Raw genomic sequence first — 7,864 nt, 5'->3', positions numbered from 1 at the left:
CTTCTTTGGTTTTAAACATTTCTAAGTCTGCTATCTCTACAGGCAAGGCTATCTTCTCAAGAGCACTAGGGATCAAGAGATGTTGGTTGGGAGTGGGGGAGTGCTGCATTTCCCTAGCTCCAGTGTACTTATTTATTTACTATCCAGTTTGTCACCAGGGTCCCTACAATACAGTTATTCAATGAAGTTCCAGGTTGTTTTAGGTTTGGTTTTAAACCACCTTATGTCCCTTGATCTGAAACAAACTCTTTCCTCACTTTACCAGGCATAGCAATTCCCTATAGTTTTGGACACAAATCCACCCCTACAGGGTCTACAATGCCAGGTAGATCATAGCCATAAAGTAACATCTTCCTGGCCTTCTTTTCAGAAGCCTATGACCGAAACCAAAAGCTTCTAGTTTGAGGCTGGAACTCTGACATATACTTGGTATAAAAGGAAGTCTGAACTGATTGTTAAGTATTTCAACAGCAAGAAAAACAGGAAGCAATGAAAAACAAAAGCACCCTCTAGGTCTGAGCTAGAGGACTATCTGCTCTGGCAGGCCATGTCAGTCACAATTAAAGGTAAGTATAATTAGGTTATGCATGTTATTTGTCTGGAGAAAGAGCTGTCTTTTCTGATGCTGCTGTGTGCTAGCCACTTTAACTGGAGTGATAACCACTCTCAAAGAGCCTCAAACGTTCATTTCCATCCCAAATTGCTCTCAATAACCTGCTCTGGCTAGAAATCATTAGTTTGTATCAAGGATTCAGAGTTCACCAGCTCAAATGCATATAGACTGGTGACTTTTTATCTTTACATTTTCTATTATAATTTAGATAATAAATAATCACCCATAATTTGCCACTTAGCATAACCACTAATATAATTTAAATATATTTATCCTATGATATGGAGTTTTTATAGGTATATAATTACAATATACATAAAATTTTGAACACCTTTTGGTCATGGCAAAATATGCATAAAATTTATTATCTTAACATTTTTTGGACATGCAGTTCAGTAGTATTAAGTATACTCACATTGTTGTGCAACCAATCTTATTCTTCATCTTGTAAAACTGAAACTCTATATATAAATTAAACACCAATTCCTCATTTCCTCCTCTTCCCCAGACCCTGGAAACTACCATTCTACTTTCTGTTTTTATGAATTTTCACACTCTAGATACCTCCTATAAGTGGAGTCATACAGTATATGTCTTTTTGTGACTGGCTTATTTTACTTGTTAGCATAAGGTCCTCAAGATTCACCCTTAAGATTAACGTGTGTCAGAATTGTCTTCCTTTTAAAGGGTGAATAATAGCCCACTATATAGATATACCATATATGTTTATCCATTCACACATCAGTGAATATTGGGGTTACGCCTACCTTTTGGAAATTGTGCATAATTCTGTTATGAATTTACATAAAGTGTTATGTCCTACCTTTCACTTCCCATTATATCTAGGTATAAACATAGATAAATTTTTCTAGATTGATATATATAGTTTTCATAATAATCTTTTCTTCTCTGTTTTAATAGCAACATGATAGTTCTTCAATCCCATGTACTTAAACATCTAAATTTTTTTTTTAACATTTATTTATTTTTGAGAGACAGAGACAGAGTGCTAGTGGGGTACAGGCAGAGAGAGAGGGAGGGAGACACAGACCCTGAAGCCAGCTCCAGCCAGCCCAGAGCCCAAAACGGGGCTCAAACCCACCAGCTGTGAGATCATGACCTGAGCCAAAGCTGGATGTTTAACCAACTGAGCTACCCAGATGGCCCTTAAGCATTTTTTATAGTTGAATATTTGATGTTTGACATGCCCAATTTTCCCCTAAATGCTATGGTAAAAGTTTTGTAGTTATCATGTTCTTTCCATATTTTAGCTTATGTTTTTTAGAATAGATTTCTTAGAAGTGAAATTTTGGGTCAAAAGATATGAATATTTTATGACTTAAATGACAAAAGTTAGAAACCCACATTGCTTTCTAAAGAACTGTATCTGTTTGCATAGCTTCTAATAGTATATATGAATTTCTATTTCATTATACACACATCAGCTTTATTTTTTTTACATTAAGAAATTAAACAGGAGAATTAAAAAATACTTGAAGTGATAAATTAATTCAGTAAAGTCATAGGATACAAAATCAATGTACAGAAATCCATTTAATTTCTATACACTAATAATGTAGCAACAGAAAGAGAAATTAAGTGAATAATTCCATTTACAATTGCACCAAAAATAATATATCTAGAAATAAACTTAACCAAAGAGGTGAAAGACCTGTACTTTGAAAACTATGAAACACTGGTGAAAAAAATTGAAGATGACACAAAGAAAAAGAAAGACATTCCATGCTCATGGATCAGAAAAACAAGTATTGTTAAAATGTCTATACTACCCAAAGCAATCTACACATTTAACGTAATTCTTATCAAATTACCAACAGCTTTTTACACAGTACTAAAACAAACAATCCTAAAATTTGTATGGAACCACAAAAGACTCTGAATAGTCAAAGCAATCTTGAAAACAAAACAAAACAAATAAAACCTAGAGGTAAAACAATTCCAGACTTCAAGTTACATTACAAAGCTATAGTGATCAAAACAGTATGGTACAATCACAAAAACAGAGACCTAGATAAATAGAACAAAATAGAAAACCCCAAAATAAACCTACAATTATAAGGTCAATTAATCTTTGACAAAGGAGGCAAGAATATGCAATAGGAAAAAGACAGTCTCTTCAACAAATGGTAGTGGAAAACTGGACAGCTACATGTAAAAGAGTGAACCTGGACCACTTTTTATTCCATACACAAAAATAAACTCAAAATGGGTTGAGGACCTAAAATGTGAGACCTGAAACCACAAAAATTCTAGAAGAGAGCATAGGCAGTAAATTCTCTGACATTGGTTGTAGCAACATCCTTCTAGATATGTCTCTTGAGGCAGGGGAAACAAAAGCAAAAACACACTATTGGGACTACATTAAAATAAAAAACTTCTGCACAGTGAAGAAAACAATCATTAAAATTAAAAGGGAACATACTGGATGGGGGAAAATATTTGCAAGTCAGAGACAGACAAACACCACATGATTTCAGTTAAATGGGGAATTTAAGAAACAAAAAAATGAACAAAGAAAAAAAATGACACAAACCAAAAAAAAAAAAGAAAGAAAAAGAAAAGAAAAATAGACTCTTAAGTATAGAGAACAAAATGATGGTTACCAAAGGGCAGATGGGTGGGGAATGGGTGAAATAAGTTAAAGGGGATTAAGAGTATATTGTCTTGATGAGCACTGAGTAATGTATGGAATTTTTGAATCACTATATGTACACATGAAACTAATATAACACTGTATGTTATCTACATTGGAATTAAAATGAATAAAATTAAACAGGAGGAAGATAAAAGCTCATTCCTATTTACTAGACAAAACTCTGACTGTTAACAGTGATGAGTCTTTGTGAAAATACCCCAGATTTGGCTAGCCTGTAAATGCTAATATGGTCACAGTCAATCTATATAAATATAAACATATATATGTATTAGAAACATGACTTACATAATGGGTGCTCAATAAATGGTAGCTATTATTATTGTCGCTGTTGTTTCTATTAATGCCCCAAGTATGATGATTTTCAGTCTGTATCTGGTCTCTCAGGCCCTCAGCTCCTGTAAACCATAGTTTTCTGGTTATGTGGGGCATTCCCAGTTCTAAAGTATCTCAGAACAGCTTTTTCTTCCTGCAAAGATGCTTCATCTGAGCCCTCTGCTGTTGGTGCTCACTACTAGTCATAGCTTTGCTTTGCTGGTGGTTTCCCTAAGCTCCCAGAGTTCCAGAACCACACTAAGGGTAGACAGCATGATGACAGAAGTGTCACCTGGGCTTCAAATAGGACATCACCTTATGAGTGTCTATATTAATAAGGCTCCTCCATCTTTTGGCCCCAACCCCCTCTCTTCACAAAGGCTCAGGTCACAGGGTATGTAAGGGGGGAAGTACATCATGCTCCCTGCAGTAGGCAGAATAATGCCTCCGGAGATGTCCACATTCTAATCCTGGAACTTGTGAATATGTTACCTTACATGGTAAAGAGCCTTTATGGATGTGATTGAATTCAGGATCTCCAGATGGAGGAAATTATTTTGGATTATCTGGATGGGCTTAGTGCAATTACATGAGTTCTTAAAAGTTAAGGGAATAGACAGAAGCTAAGAATTGAGAGAGAGAGAGAGAGAGAGAGTTAAATGAGTTAGTGCCTTGTTGCTGACTTTGAAGGTGGAAAGGAGCTGCAAGCCAAGAAACTCAGGCCATCTCTAGAAGCTAAAAAAGTCAAAGGAACAGAGCTTCTCCTAAAGCTTCAAGAAGAAATGCATTTCTGCCAACACCTCGATTTTTAACCCAATAAAGCCTGTTTTGAAGTTTTGACCTTTATATCTCTAAGATAATAAATATGTGTTGTTTTAAGTCATTAAATTTGTGGTTATTTGTTATAGCAGCAACAGGAAACTCATATGCTCCCTTAAATATCCTTGCCTCTTCACCTTATTTCTCTTTCTAGATTTCCTTTAAAGCTCTTTCCTTATTTTTTTTCCCCTAAATTGAAAGTCTTCAAGTTATTTAAAACAATTAGGAGAAACCATAAGGTGGAAACTACTGTTGCTACTCTTGCTCTTTTGTAAACTGTTAATGTTCTTTGACCCACTGATGACTCAGTGTCAGAAAAATATAAATCTGTAGTGCCACTCCAAGACCCCACAGTGAGTCACACTCTCTCATGTAGCCATTCATTCAGTCATCCATCCAAGAAATATTTACTGAAGGCCAATATGTGCTTGGCAATCAGCTAGCACCTTTATGCAAAAAATGGCAGCATGAACTATGTCTTTACAGAAGCCATAGAAGTTGGATTTTTATGATTTGAGAACAACTTGCATAGTTTTTTTTGTTTGTTTGTTTTGATCCTGTGGGTGTTCCAGGATTTGTTTCTTTCCAGAAAGCAATTGGGGTATATGGAGTCTCTTTGACTAGGTAGCAAGGGACAGGAGCTGTACTGTGGCTTCATTCTATCTTCCAATTTACATTCAGATCCAGGCAAGAGTTAATTAGTTCAATGATAGATAAGCACAGAGGAAAAACAACACAGCCCAGTCCATCTTCGCATAGGATAATTTCCCCTTCACTTTATCCTCTCTAGTCCTGCCTTCCTGCTTCTGACTGCAGGGAACAAAGGGTCTGAATGAAACCTGTTGGAGGTTCCAATTAAATCTTTGTGGACAAAGGGCTCACATGACATCCTCAGATAACAGGTGGCAATAAATACATCAGCACATCTACTCAGAGAACAGAGTCCCTGCTGAACAGCAAACAGCTGTCAATAACTCATTGAGTACCTCACAAAAGATGGGCTTTAAGGTAAGATGTTTCTCTTCCTGAACACATTTAATCCTTCCTTATAATTTGGGTCCTCAACAAAGAATTTTGACTAAAATTCCCTAGTAAACTAAGTTTACTACGATTGGTTGGCAAATTCTTGATTTGGTTTTGTTGGTTTTGTTATATATTTTTTGATCTGTCTATATAGTACTTATTCCATTTTACATGTAGTTTTCTATTGCTTTTTTTTCTTAGTCTCTTATTTTCTTCCTTATGTATCCCAGGTTAAATTTGTATTTAGAAATACCTTATTTATATAGAGAAATGAAGGATCTTAAATGATTGCATGCATTTTCTGGTTAAAACTTATCTGGGAATTTGGTTCAGTGGGGGAACCTCTTGGTCAATTAGAACTGTCATATGGATGATGTTTTTCTCTCAGCTCTGGTCTTAGAACAGAACAGAGTAGCTCAGTACTTAGGATACTCCCAACATTGGAGGCCCACTGTTGAACTCCAGTGATAATCATTTAAATTATTTACTTCTTATATTATGAAAATAGTTTAAAATATTTAGAAATTATAGAAAAGCAAAAACAAAATGATTTAAGCAGTGATTATAATAGCTGACACTGGGTGTATATCTTTCTAATCTTTCAAAATATGCACATTTTTTATTTTTTATGTGCTTAAGATCAAGCTGCAAATACAGTTTGTTTTTTAACTGTATTTCTAAGTCATTAAAATCATTTGAAAAAAAATGATTTTAAGAGCTGTTTATATTCCACCATTAAAATGTTTTATTTTTTCACTGATATCAATAATTTGGCAATTAATAATTTTAAACATAAATCTTTGGGTGCACTTTTGATCTTTTCTTTAAGATTGGCTCTTAGAAGTGGGGTTACCAAATCAAAGGTTACATAATTTTAGAGCCTGATATATTTCATGACAGTAATATATTTTAAAATTTATATAATTGTCATTGTTGATACCACAACAGAAGCCACACACACAAAAATAAAAGTATTCCCAGAAACTGTTATTACCTGAAGTTTAAAAAAAATACTGTGACTTAATGCTGATTAATGATATGAAATCCTAAGGAGAGAACTAGCCATGACAGTATTTTATTTACACATAGTAACACACCTTTCTGAGCAGACAAAATAGAAGTGCTTCAAGTACCACAGAGCAAGGGAAGATGGTGGAATATAATCCTGCAAGTTAAAAAGCTTGGAGCATTATTACAGTTTAATACTAATTGTGTCACCTGAGACAGATGTCCTAACTTCCTGAGTCTCAGATATCTCATCTGTGAGATGACAGTGTTGGTCTAGGTCAGGTTGAGGCACATGAGATATTTTGGGGTGGTACAGACCATAGGCTATAATTTTGGGTTGGTACATAGGCATAAACTATATTTTTTTTCAAATGTTTATTTTTGAGAGAGAAAGAGAGAGAGAGAGAGAGAGAGAGAAGGATAGAGGATCCAAAGTGGGCTCTGTCCTGCCAGCAGAAAGCCCTATGTGGAGCTCAAACCCACAAACAGTGAGATTATGACCTGAGTCGAAGTCTGATGCTTAACTGACTGAGCCACCCAGGAACCCCACCATACTTTTTTCTTTTCTTTTGTATGGCATATTTATTTATTAAAACAACAGTATTTTGATTTTTAAAAAGAGTTGATTTAGAGAAAAAGATTAAACAAGTGATAATACAAGTAGTCCTCAGATATTAACATAAACCATTGAAGTGATAGGCAAATGTCTGACATGTGACAAAGAGAGTTAGGTGAATAGAGCTAGAGTCTGCTTAATGTGCTAGGTAAAATTCCAAACAAATGAAGCAACAAAAAAAAGAAATCAAGTAATTGATACCATTAACAATTGCACCCCAAACCATAAGATACCTAGGAATAAACCTATCTGAAGAAGGAAAAGATTTGTACTCTGAAAACTATAGAACACTTATGAAAGAAGTTGAAGCGGATACAAAGAAATGGAACAAATTCTGAGCTCATGGATTGGAAGGACAAACACGTTAAAATGTATATACTACTCCAAGTAATCTATTTAATGAAATTCCTATCCTAAAATTTATGTGGAAACAAGACTCTGACTAGCCAAAGCAACGCTGAAAAAGAAAAGCAAAGCTGGAGGCATCGTGATTCTGGATTTCTAGTTATGTTACAAAGCTGTAGTCATCAAGATAACATGGTACTGGCACAAAAACACATAGATCAATGCAACATAAGAAAACCCAGAAATAGACCCACAACCACATGGTCAACTAATATTCAACAGGTAGGAAAGAATATCCAATGGAAAAAAGTCAGTCTCTTCGACAAATGATGTTGGAAAAACTGGACGGTGAAGTGCAGAAGAATGACACTGGACCACTTTCTTACAGCATACACAAAAGTAAATTCAAAATGGATGAACGACCTAAATGTGAGACAGGAAACCATCAAAA

The sequence above is a fragment of the Panthera onca genome, chromosome B1 (genome assembly GCF_046562875.1).
Source record: "Panthera onca isolate mPanOnc1 chromosome B1, mPanOnc1 haplotype 2, whole genome shotgun sequence".
Classification (NCBI taxonomy): Eukaryota; Metazoa; Chordata; class Mammalia; order Carnivora; family Felidae; genus Panthera; species Panthera onca.
The sequence above is the reverse complement of the archived record's forward strand: the minus strand, read 5'-3'. Positions refer to the sequence as shown.